This window comes from Pan troglodytes, chromosome 5 (genome assembly GCF_028858775.2).
Source record: "Pan troglodytes isolate AG18354 chromosome 5, NHGRI_mPanTro3-v2.0_pri, whole genome shotgun sequence".
Classification (NCBI taxonomy): domain Eukaryota; kingdom Metazoa; phylum Chordata; class Mammalia; order Primates; family Hominidae; genus Pan; species Pan troglodytes.
The window spans coordinates 134,511,248-134,524,757 of NC_072403.2; the positions used below are offsets into that span (position 1 = coordinate 134,511,248).

General features: G+C 34.7%; 1 protein-coding gene across 13 annotated transcripts in view; it reads left to right on the top strand.

Annotated features, from left to right (window-relative positions):
- Positions 1 to 13,510, top strand: part of PKIB (cAMP-dependent protein kinase inhibitor beta) — a 256,176-nt gene that overhangs the window by 158,006 nt on the left and 84,660 nt on the right. For all 13 annotated transcript variants that reach the window (XM_063813403.1, XM_063813407.1, XM_016956243.4 and 10 more), the window contains one exon: positions 2,786 to 2,870. The gene's annotated coding sequence lies outside the window, so the exon portion shown is untranslated. The remainder of the gene's footprint in view (positions 1 to 2,785; positions 2,871 to 13,510) is intronic.

A 13,510-nucleotide genomic window follows, 5' to 3' on the forward strand; every position in this document is an offset into this window, starting at 1 on the left:
AAGAGAAATGGAGGTGGTAGTTTAATGGGTATGAAGTTTCAGTTTTGCAAGACAAAAAAGTTGTGGAGATTGGTTGTATAACAATATGAATATAATGAAGAATACTGAACTGTATGCTTAAAAATGATTATGATACATTTTGTATGATTTTAACTATAATTTTTAAAAAGCACTATTAAAATTACCATTTTCAATCCATCAGCCTGATAAAATCGGTACTGCATGGATATGCTATATCTGTTTCTTTTCAGTTTATGATCCTCAGTATACTGTTTGGCTAATTACCCAGTGATCTAAAACAGTAAAGAGGTTAAGTAGGATAATCAGTATCATCCAAAAGTATTTGCAATGAATGCTCATCCAAAAGCCCATATAAAAGTTACCTGGAAACCAGCAGATGGGATGCTCATGAGAACTCAGGGGTTGAAGGAGAGGAAAGCATGGATTAGCAGCATTTTTTGTCATTTTTATGTCTAAAATAAAGACTTCCTTGAGCTGAGGCCACAGTGCTAATTATATATTAAGGAATATTTGGTTGATATCTTTTATTTCCTCTTTGGAAACAGAACAAACAAACATCCTATTTCTACATTTCTTTCATTTAAAACACTACATTTAAAACACTCTACATTTCTTTCATTTAAAACTCTACAACACAATGACAGAGAATAGGGACATATTTTCTATTAGTGTCCAGTAATGTCTGGAGATATTAGCAGAGTTTGAAAAAGATGGCATTAATATCTGTGCCACATATGGCAGTTGAGTTATTTTAATTAAATGGCAGGTTCAGCCAATTGAGATTTGTCACTGTTTTGAGCTCCCTTTCCTTTTTCTCACTTTTTTAGATTCAGAGTGTCTTTGACATCCAAATATATTACAGTGTAATTCCTTTGGTGCTCTTTTTTTTGGGAAGCCAAAACAAACTCTTTAGAACATCACATTTCCAAAAGAAAGCTGTAAGACTTAAGAGTGTGATCACAGATACCTCTTGGGTCTCAATCTGAATTTAGTGTTAAACAAAGGAAGCAAGTTTATACTTTTGCAGATCTTCAGGGAGCGTAATAACCATATATTTGGAATTTCATTGTATGTGATCTTCTTTAAATGTCAGAACAACCTGGAGAGACAGGCAGGATTAATATTATTATGCCATTTGATGAACAAAGGTCTGTCATTCACCTCCAGGAAAGGACATGACTCCTCAAAATCACCAGCTGATAAATAGATGAGTTGAAACTAGAACTGAGTTCAGTGCTTCTGCCTATATGTTGCAATGCCCTTAGGACATTCTTTTACCAGTGCATTTGTAAGCTATGTGAGAAGCAAAGGAGAGAGTAATCAAACTATTTGAAAACTAACTTAGAGTGGCTAACATAATGATGTTGACATTTGGGGAAAAAGATACTTTATTTGAGAATCATAGTGAAATATCTCCACCATGTATAGTTCTTGGGTTTTATACAAATTGGAAGTTCAGTTACTGTCCCAGTGTGAAAGGTGTGTGGAGGATGGATTCGAAGGGGAATGACTCAGGCAGGGATACTGGTGAGAAATGTCATAACCCCTGGAAGAATGGGTGGAATGGAAGAAGCTATGGCTGGGGAGAGTTGAACTAGATTTGCCCATGCAAATGGAATTGGAATGAAGAGTGAATTGAAGAACATTAAGAGCCTGTAATAGATAGAATTTGATGGTTTATTAGAAAGGAATAGGGAAGAGAAGACAGCAGACAACGTTGATCCTTGAATGCATAATATAAAACTAGACTCTTCCCTGCTCTGAATAACCCTAGTATACAAGCAGAGGAATGTTGACATTACTGGCCTCACATCTAGAAAAAGAAACAGATGATCTTCATAAAATGAAAGAAACATGGCTCATTCATTTTTAACATCTAAGCATTTACTATGTGTCTGCTCAAATATGTAGACTGCCTGAGTGAAAGGGCATCTGGTTAACCCAGTGATCAGCTGTGGCCACCTCCACAGAAGTATATACATAAATGAAAATAACTAGGTTGTTTTCCAGCTATTTAAAGCTAATAACTGGTTTTTAAATGGGGACTTTTTTACATATAAATACCTAAAAGAATATGATCTGCAAAAAATATGCAAGTTGATTGGCTACCTATTCATAGCAAAATGTTAGATTACCTCTAGATGGTGAGGCATTATGCGTAGACTGGATTTTACTGGATTCATTTCTCTCCAAAAATTCCAATCACTAGATCTTGTGATTGAGGAAAACAATGTCCTTGCTCCTTGGTATTTAAATTCAAAGATGAACGGTTGCAGGGATATATTGCTTTTTAAAGCACACATTTGAGAAAGGCTATCATTCACCTAGTGAATCTATTTTCAATGGAAATTTGAAAATCTAAAAAAAAATCTTGCTTTCTTGTTTATTTTACTATTTAGTAAGAATGTCTCTGACTGTTCATGTTACACAGTTTTAGAGCAAAACATGAGAAAGACTGCTCAGAATACAATTGATGTGTTTGAATGGTGAACAAAATAATACAAAGAAATACATTCCTTATTTATCTGGGTGTATGGAGCTGCTTACTCAAGAAAATTTGTCCTGCTCTTGCTATCAGAGAAACTGAATAAAACAATTTGGGAAAAGGAATAAAAAAGACAATGAATGTTGTTTTAACAACATGTGACATTTGGTCACTAAGTTAGACTTTTTTGTCTAAGGAACAACTTGTTCTTTTTTGCAAGAGACAAGCAACTAGAGATGTTTATCTTAATAAATCTTTTCCTGCCTTTGTTTCCTTCAGGAGTCATGCTATACTGAAAAGACACTTGATCAAGAGAACTCTGGGAGAAGCAGAAAACCCTGTGCCAGGGACAGGAAAGATAGGAGTAAGTATATTTTTGTTCCATTGATCTAGGAACATATGGAATAATATATTGAAGATGTTCCTAAAAATATATTTGTTGCTATAAAGCCAGATGACAGCAAAGAAAATGTAAGGTGGGATATCTTCATTTTAGAAAACAATGTAGTTTAATATAAGATTGATAGAATATACTGTTAATTTCTAATTAATAGCAAACAATACATACTGGGACCTTGAGATACACATTTTCAACTCGTATCTGCCAGGGATAAGTGAGCTTGGTTTGATATTTCCACTCTTAGCTGTGCCTACTTAAATGGTTCTTATAGAGGCAGCTAGCCCATCAGAATAGTATTTTGAAATTTATAGCCTTTAAAATAGAAGAGAAATTCATACTGCCTATCAGGTCTTATAAACTGACTGCTTTTCTTATTACTACTCTCCTCAGAGACCATAGTAATAGAATTATAATCAGTACCTACAATTAAATATTCTCGATGACACTAATAGGTGAACATAAACCTCAAGTTAATACTTGTTTGAGAGACAGGTTTTTGTGTGCTGGTATCTCACAGATATCTGTCCTATCTATCTATCTATCTATCTATCTATCTATCTATCTATCTATCTATCTATCCATCTATCTATGACAGATATCTGTATATATTCGTACTTGCCTACACAGTAGTGCATCCTTTGAAAATTGAGGCCACATTCATATTGCAGTCTTATTAGTATTTCATAAAAATATTATCAGTTTGTAACAAGGAACAGAAAACCAAACACCGCATGTTCTCACTCATAAGTAGGGATTAAACAATGAGAACACATGGACACAGGGAGGGGAACATCACACACCGGGGCCTGTCAGGGAGTGTGGGGCAAGGGGAGGGATAACATTAGGAGAAATACCTAATGTAGATGACGGGTTGATGGGTGCAGCAAACCACCATGGCACGTGTATACCTATGCAACAAACCTGCACATTCTGCACATGTATCCCAGAACTTAAAGTATAATAAAAATAAATAAATAATAAATAAATAAATGTTATCAGCTTGGTAAAACTTGTATTTGAGGGCACCTGGACCCCTTAGTGCTACATTCTCCTACCCAGAGTGAGAACCTTGCTTCTCCACTGCAGCTTAGATGACAGAGCAAGAGAACCCAAGGTCAGCTGCAGCCTGAGGGAAGGCTCCAAAGTTCTTCTCCCCCTCTCAGATTCCTACTAGAACACAACTCCAGGGAAGCAGGAAGGGGTGGAAGACATTACATTTGGTTTAGGCTCATTGCCTGGTCTTCTTAAAACCAGTGTACAACTTTCCTATTAACCCTCTGTGATTTCATTTAACATTGGCAATAGGTTCATTCCCATGGCTCATCAGAGCATTTTTACTTTGATGTGAAAATTTAAATTTATGTCAACATGTCTAAAAATAAAAAAATACAAAAAAATTAGCCGGGTGTGGTGGCGGGCGCCTGTATTCCCAGCTACTCAGGAGGCTGAGGAAGGAGAATGGCGTGAACCCGGGAGGCGGAGCTTGCAGTGAGCCGAGAGCACACCACTGCACTCCAGCCTGGGTGACAGAGCGAGACTCCACTCAAAGAAAAAAAAAAAAAAAAAAGAATAGCATGTCTTAATTGAAATCTACTTTTATTATAAAATAATTTCACACAAATAATTTTACCCAAACCATTTATATTTCTACATAAACCACTAGAATCTCCATACTACAACAAAATAAGTAGAATTATAATACGAATTAATTTTGTACTTAAGGAAAATTAAAACTAACATATAAAATAATTTATTGGGTCTATATTGTGGGCTGAGTATACAGTGATTTATTAGCATAATCTTCTTTAATTCTTACAGTAACTCTATGAGGAAGGTAAGGAAGGCATGGTTATTTCCTGTGATACAAGCACACCTTGCCAAATGCACACATTTAGCAAGTGGGTGGTGAGTTAGGACTTGAGCCTAATTTTGTCGGAAGCATAAGCCTATGTCCTTGACCAGCTTGAATAGAAATGTTTGATGGGAGCTAAAACACTACGTTTAAGTGACTATAGTATCTTATTTTCATCAGCTATTTATAATCAATTACTAGAAATATACACTCTTAAGGAACAAATTATCCCTATATTCTATGAATTCTTTGAAAGAGAAAACATTTTTCTGATTTATTTAATAAGCACAATACCAAAAAAGTAAAAAAAAAAAAAACTAAAAAAAGTATCACAAAAAAGAAAATCATAAAAATTCATTGAAATACTAGCTAAATAATGTATATATCAATAAAATAGAATAATACAACACATGGTGTTTATTCTAGGAATGTTAAAGTGGTTTAGTATCAGGAAACTTATTAAAGTGATTTCATAGTCTTAGACTGAGGAATAAAACCCCTATTTTAACTTCCAAATAGATTTCAAATGACATTTGATAAAATGCAACTATATTACTTTTAAGAAAGCACACATACATGTAGCATAGTAATTTAGGAATAGAGAGATGTCATTAAAATATAAAACTTCTGCTTTCTGATTTCAAGAAAGCAGAAAAACCCTAGTGGCTTACTACATGACCAATTTCATCACTTATAATTAATATCATTTAACAAATTTTAACCAACGCAATAAATGTTTTAAAAGACTAATATTTTTTGCATTTTTCTTATATATGCTAGGAACTGTTCTAAATGCTTTACAAATATTAACTCATTTAATCCTCACAACAACCCTAGGAGATATGGACTACTATCATTCTATTTTACAAATTAGGAAGCTGAGGCCAAGAGATGCTAAGTAACAAGGCCAAGGTCATGAAGCTAATAAGTAGCAGAGCTGAATTAAAACTCATGTGGTTTGATCTGTGAGTCTTTAATCATAAATACCATGTTATGCTGCCTCTCAAAGGTTATAATTATTAGAAAAAAGGTTATATTTTTGCTAAAAATATATATTTTACTAAAAATCCCAAGAGAATTAACTGAAGAACCATTAGGGTAATGAACTTTGTTAAGTAACTATACAAAAGATAAATGTGTAAAAATCAGTTGATTTTTCTATGACAGCAACAAATAAAAAACATTTAAAAATCTCATCATAACAATTAAATATTATATAGCTATGAATAAACTATTAAAGAAATGTACAAGACTTAAGAAAATAACATCTATTGAGAAACATAAGATAAACAATTGGCTGGTAAGTATGTTATGCAGAAAGAAAAAATAGCAGTAATGAAGGTTTATATTGTATTCTTGGATGAGAATAATAGATGTTGTACACGTTAGCTTCCTCAAATTAATTTATAAAGTTAGTACAATTTCATTTAAAATCCAAAAAAGGATTTGGGAGAGATCTTGGCAAAATGATTATTAAAATTCATTTGGAAGTATGGACAGTCTGCAAAAGGCATATTTTTGAAAAAAGAAGAAAGTTGAAACTTGCTATTTCCCAGTATTAAAGCATATTGAAAAGTTACAATTATTAAAATTGTGTGGTACTATTTACTAATATAGAAACTTAGAGAAGCCAAATCAGTTTGAGAATTCCCCAAACAGATCAAAGCACATGTAAAAGTAATGCATAAGAAAGACCACATTTCATGTTGATGGAGAAAGTAATGACTATTCAAAAAGCACAACAACAATAATTAGTTAATGTTAGGAAAACATGTAAATTTGGATATTTTATTTATACAATATACAAATACTTGTCAGATTGATAAAAGCAGAACAATGACAGAGACATAACTGGAGGAAAATAGATTGGCAAATAATTTCATAATCTTGTCTAACATGACATCAAAGGCAAAAATCATAATTGGAGATTGATAGACTTGATTGTAGATATATTAAAACTTCTATACATATAAAACAGAGAAGAGACTCAAATAGCATGAACCTAATAAATGTTTGAAAATTGCTTTTTCTTGATTTTTTGAGGGGAAATGGAATTAATGAATCAGTAAGTTCTGACTAACATTCCAATATATTACTGTTTGATGGCTTAGTAAAGCAGAAATTTTTCTGGGATAGTACTAATTTGCTATTTTATCTCCTGAAGGCACACAGCATCACAGAAATTTTTGTGTGAAGAATACATAATATATCTTAGTTAAAAATAAAGATGAAGGCCAGGTGCGGTGGCTCACGCCTGTAATCCCAACACTTTGGGAGGCCGAGGCAGGTGGATCATGAGGTCAGGAGATTGAGACCATCCTGACTAACACACTGAAACCCTATCTCTACTAAAAATACAAAAAATTAGCTGGGCGTGGTGGCGGGTGCCTGTAGTCCCACATACTTGGGAGGCTGAGGCAGGAGAATGGCCTGAACCCAGGAGACGGAGCTTGCAGTGAGCAGAGATCACGTCACTGCACTCCAGCCTGGGTGACAGAGCAAGACTCCGTCTCAAAAAAAAAAAAAAAATCATAATAATTAATAAATAAATAAAGATGAAGTTCTAGTAAAGACCAGTGATAATATGGAAAGATGAATTGTTCCACCTAAAAAGATCAATTAAATTTGGCTTAAAGTATCCAAGAGAGTAGAGGATTTCAACAAGACAGTTTTATAATTCTTACACGTGCCAAGGCATTTTATCTCAGTAGAAATTATTTGCAACCTCCTTGAGTAATCTCTGAATTAAAATAACATGTTAAAATAAGTTATCACTAATAAAAATGAAATAATTCAATTTCTGTCTCGAATAATGCAGTAGATAATCGCAGAGGAGTGACACAATGACAAAATTTGGAGAGAAATGTTTCCTGTTTTATTGAAGTTGATGATACAAGAAAGTTTGTTTGCTTCCTTCCAGAGTACTGCTGCTCCTTCAATGCTGGGGACTCAGAGGAAGTATGAAAGGAAAATGTATTATAATTAATGACCAATAATTTTTTTAAAGTTTTAATTTAGGTAAAATATTCAAGGTTGTACCAGCCTGTACTATAACAATCAACTAACACTAACAAAATAGCAATTTTCTGTCCCAGGCCATATTAGCATAATTACTAGACTCTGAGGACCAAATATCTCATGGGAAAGAGTAACCAGTGTACCCGTGAACTTTCTAGTCTTTCTGTTCACATCCAGCCCCTATCCATGATTCTGGCCAATGCGTTGACTCCTGTTCACTGCTATTCCTCCAGAGAGCACTCACTCTGCTTCATGTCCTCCCACTAGCAGTCTCTCAGCTGACAGGGAATCTGCTCCCCAACCTGTGTTGCCCTTTTGTTTCAGGGCTCAAATTGCCCCAAGTTCTGCCTTCAGCCATTCATCTCTTGCCTTCTAACCCCGATCATTTTCTCAGTATTCCGTTTAGCACTTCAACTCTTTTTATCCATCCACCTTAAAGAGTTTTTTCCCTTACTTACACAAGGACTGGGACTGTTAAGAAGTGGATTTTTGCCAGGCAGGTCTTGGTCCTGGGGTTTGGTTAACAGCCATCATCATTGTCCTTCCTATAAGAACTTTTAGACATTCATGAAGTTATATCCCTGGCAGATTCATCCTGCTGGCTCAGGAGACGTGCCTAAAAGTGCCTGAAACTAAAAAAAGACTACAGAATAGACCTTAGCTCTAATACCCTTGCTAAATAAACATTGATTTTTAAACATATATCTTTATTTGTTCATAAATCTACACTTAGTACATATATTCTTTTACCACCACCAGAAAAAAGTCTGGAAGTAGTCAAAAGAACTGTGTAAAATGTTTTCTTCTCTTGGCTAATAAAGGCAAAAGAGAAACTTAGCCATTTTGTTTTAAGCACGACTAACCAAATCAAACAAGCATAACCCTAAACTTAAAGAATAAATCTTGTTAATGTTCATGCTAGCCAGACTGTCACTTTTTGAAGACTGTGCAAACACTGTAAGCAGTGAATTCTCGAGGGGAAAATGGAAAACAAAACAAAACAACCAACAAACAAAGGAGCAGAACACACAGATACCCTTGTCAAGGAGAGTAAAGGGAATATATACAAAGAATGAAGGTGATCATTAACAGATTAGCACTAATTCTTAGTGATCAAAGTCATTGTCAATTAATGTTTGCAGTGTGGCAAACTCATTTTCTCAATTCTTCATTCCGTAAGTGTTCTTTGAGTGCTTATTCCATTTACCCTGTGCCCTGCACTGTTGTGAGCTGTGGGGATCAGAGCTAAAGACACTGCAATTCTCCAGAGTCTGTGAATCACTAGCATGGAAATTTTGAACTAGAGAAAAATTGACTAGAGGAGTGTGAGGAGACCCAAAAGGTGTTATATCAGGAGTGGCTGATGTTTTCTTTGTGGAGGTCCTAGAGAAGATGCGCTAACTTTCTTCAATTACATGAGAAATATCATGTCAAAAAAATCTGTGTGATTGAGAAGGGAAAACTAGATTTGAATGGATGGAATTAGAGGAGAAAACATTTTTGCTTAATCAAGGGAAAGGCTTCCTGAAATTATAACAAGCTACCTCTGATAACTGAGTTGATTGGTCATAAGTGGGAGGGTGACGGGTTGGTTTTGGAGGTGGGTAATTAATTCATCTCCAAAGACAAAAGTTCCAGGGTCTGTTGTTGAAACCATTGATGTGGGAAGGGTTCGCCTGAAGACAATACAATAAGGGACTACAAGGCTGCTTTTGAGTTAGATCTACCAGCTTTGTCACTTACACTTAGGCTTTGACCAAATCTCTCATCTCTGATCCTTAGTGCCTACATCAGAGAAAAGGAGATAGTACGTGTCACGGGGCTGTGGTGAGAAGAGAAAAAAATAATGAGTGTAAATGAACTAATTCAAAATGGTTGCTATATAGTGGACACTCAATAGATGGTACTCAATTCATGGGAACTAGAATGTCATCTTGGGAAACATTTGGACTCCCTTAAACAACCCAGAAAGTTAAAATGACACCCACTAACTTAAAAAGATCCTCTCTTCTTATTTGGGATTCATAAAAACAAAATGTTTCTAAAATGTACAGTGAGAAATGCTAAACATATACAACATTAGAAAAGCTGCCAAGACAATTGTTCTACTTCATTACCATTTCCTTATTATTTACCTATTCTTAGTTGCTGGAAAGATTTTTTTTAGCTCAATTTCTACTTTGTAGTATTCTAAGAGACCTGTACTGTCAACTTCAGTTTATCATATCAAAGAAGATCTTGGACAACACGTTGTGACATGTTCAAAGAGAGCCTGCTCATGCAAGTTGGATGAGTTTGAAAGTTGCTAGGGTTTAGTTCTAAGTATCTGTGTTGTAATCAATTCCTATTTTTCAATCATGTCGTTGGTATCAACTGTTGCATAATTTGAACTAGCCAGTAAAAAGTCCAGAAGGACTCAGGTGGTGAACTAGAGCAAGATTATGCCAACATGAGACACATAAAGCAATTAGTGATTGCCGGTAAGAACGTTAACTCAACGAACTGTGGTTCACTTCTCACATGCCTACCAGCTGCAATAATGAATATTTAAATAAATAAATATTTCAATACTGTGGGCTCACTTTTCCAGGCCTATCTTAGGTTAGTTTCACCTTCTCTTTGTTTTCATAGTCTGTGTTCTGTTTTTTTATTCGTGTAATTCATATTATACGAATATGAATTTCAATAATGAGACATTTAAATAATGAAGAGAACAAAGAATAAAATCAATTTCCCACCTCCCAAAATTGACTCATTTTATTTTATAATGTCTGCTTAAAGTCTCCTTTATAAAGAAATAAAATGCAACAGTTAAGTCTCCTCTCAGAGCTCCTATGAATTAGTACGCATTGTTCCAGTCTATTTTGTATTTTCACTCGTGTATTTATACAACCATTCCAATATTTAGTCTTGATTTGTGTTTTTTAACTTACAAAAATAATATCACACTTCTTTTCAAAAGATTGTTTTTGAAATATATGTAGATATATATAGTTCTAGCTCTGTTCTCCCTGTGAAATTTGTATTTCACTTGGTAAATGAAACACTTCATTTGCTATTCACATCTAGTGGCCTTCCCTACTCCTAAATTGGGCCCATGGATAGCAGAACGTTATTGCTAGAAAAGTTGGAAGAAAACATCATTCTAATTTATGGCTTTATATATTACCAGTGCTGGGAACTTTTGAAAATGGCAAAAGCTAAACTGGATGGGAAGTCAGGAAAATATGAATAAAACTAGAATTTTCCCAGGCAAACCACAATGAAGGATCAGACTGCATATGAAGAAAACAAAGCTTCCAGAGGTGATGTGACTTTCTGGTGTTAAAGCCAAATAATCAGGAGGCCATTCATCTAGGGTTGTTTCTGTTTCCAGAACCCTTATACAAGCCACACCAAAAGTTAACTTAGAGGCATTCCTTGTTACTGCTTATTATTATTATTATTATTATTATTATTATTATTATTATTTTTTGAGATGGAGTCTTACTCTGTCACTCAGGCCAGAGTGCAACCACATGATCTCCGCTCACTGCAACCTCTGCCTCCTGGGTTCAAGTGATTCTCCTGCCTCAGCCTCCCGAGTAGCTGGGACTGCAGGCACATGCCATCACACCTGGCTCATTTTTTATTTTTAGTAGAGACCAGGTTTCACCATATTGGCCAGGCTGGTCTCAAACTACAGACCTCAGATGATCCGCCCAACTCGGCCTCCCAAAGTGCTGGGATTGCAGGCGTGAGCCACAGCTCCCGGCTGTTACTGATTAATTTTGAATTGAGCTTCAGCCAATCACAGACACCCATCTAGCTGGTTGGTTATATAACAAGAGACCTGTTATATATTGAACTGTACGGAAATACATAGCTATAGTTAATCAAGTAATTTTTTTTACTTTGTTTCCATGTTCAGACTATAAAAGCCCACTGCTTAGGCTGCTAGAGCAGAGCTCTTTGAACCTCTTTCAGTTTTGATTATTCATTCTTTTCTTAAATAAACTCTTAAATTTATTTTGTCTAAAGTTGTTCTTTTAACACTGGGTTACATAGCTAGTTAATGACAGTGCTTGAAATATCCAGCCCAAATCTCAAAATCAAAATATTGCATGGGGCAAGAGATAGAAAGCTTTTCTAGTTCATTGTTCTGTTTGTTATTCTGCTGCTTATGTTTAAAAAACATGCAGAGAGCTAAGATGAGGCATTCTTAGAGACACCTCATTAGAAAAATGAAGTCTGATACCTTGCTTTCACAATGGCTGGTAAGAGTATAGTTTTAATCTATCATTGTTTCCTTATGCTTGCTATCTCACATGCCAGGTAAAGCTATTTGCTCCCTCTTCTCACTCTATCCCATTTGTCCCTCTAGGTAGGAGAATGTGGTCTGGAAAATAAGGTGTCACTGGTGATCAGACATCATCACTTTTCTAGTGACTATCAGCTTAGTTTTGTCCTACAGTTGTCTTGATTTCCGGCTAGTTAATGAGTGTGACATATCTTTAAGGTTTGGGTGTGCCAATGTACTGGAGACAGAAAATTGACTCACTAATTAAACCATAGCCTGAAACTTGCATGTTCAATACAGGCCTGCAATTTCCTTTACCTAGGCTTGGTCTCAGGTATTCTTCATAGTCAAGGTGATATTACTATTGTATCACTATGATTCATGGTGTTAGGACACCAAATTCCTCATTACATCTTTATTTTAAACTTCTAAACTAGTATAGCTCCTAGGATTAAAAGGATTGCAGATTTTTAATTTTTTTTTTAAAAAAGAGGCAGTATTTAGGTGTACCTGGTAGGGGAGAGAACAAGCATAAGGAAAAAGGAATAAATTAAAGCTATATTGTTACCAGCCATTTTGAAGACAAGGTAAAGCTTTTTCATTTTTCTAATGAGGCAGCTCTAAGAATGCATTATCTTAGTTCCCTACATGTTTTCTAAACATAAGAAGCAGCATAACAAACAGAACAAAGGAGTAGAAAGCTTTCTATTTCTTACCCCATGCAATTGTTTGATTTTGAGATTTGAGCTAGGTATTTCAAGGACTGCCATTAACCAGCTATGTAACCTGGTGTTAACTATTAAGTTTTACTCACTTCAAATTTGATTTTGTTTCTCCAAAACGTTTTGCACATTTATAAGATAAATAAAAATCAGCATTTTTAGAAGGCAGCTATGATCACCACTCTATCACCAATGTCACTGAAATCAGTATTCTTGATTACCTGCTGGAAATAAAAATGTAATTGCTAAAATACTCAGTATAAGTTAAGTGATACATTACAAGTAAAGATCTATCATGTGTTAAGTTTCAAGTTTCACTTAATGTTCTTAATAAAATAATGGTAATTTGAATTCTCTACAAATATGTTCAGCCTGTAGTATTCTAATTTACAGATGCTTGAGAACACCTAATATTTTTGATTAACTTAATGTCAAACTATTATCCTACCTTGTAAATAGCATAGAAATTTTAACTATAGTCTTTAAAAAATCAAATTTCATTGGTAGGGAAGTGTAAATGTATGGTTTTTTTAAAACACAACATTAAAAGGTTGAGGTTATAACTTTCATAAAGATGAAATCACTATTTAAAAGCTGCACATACACTGATTATTATTGTTTGTTTGTCTTAGAAGATGTATCTTTAAATTGCTGGAAGACATCATGAATATTTTCATTGCTAATTATTGGTAAAGTCTTTAGTATATGTCAGTTCTGTTTGTGTGGGTATGGT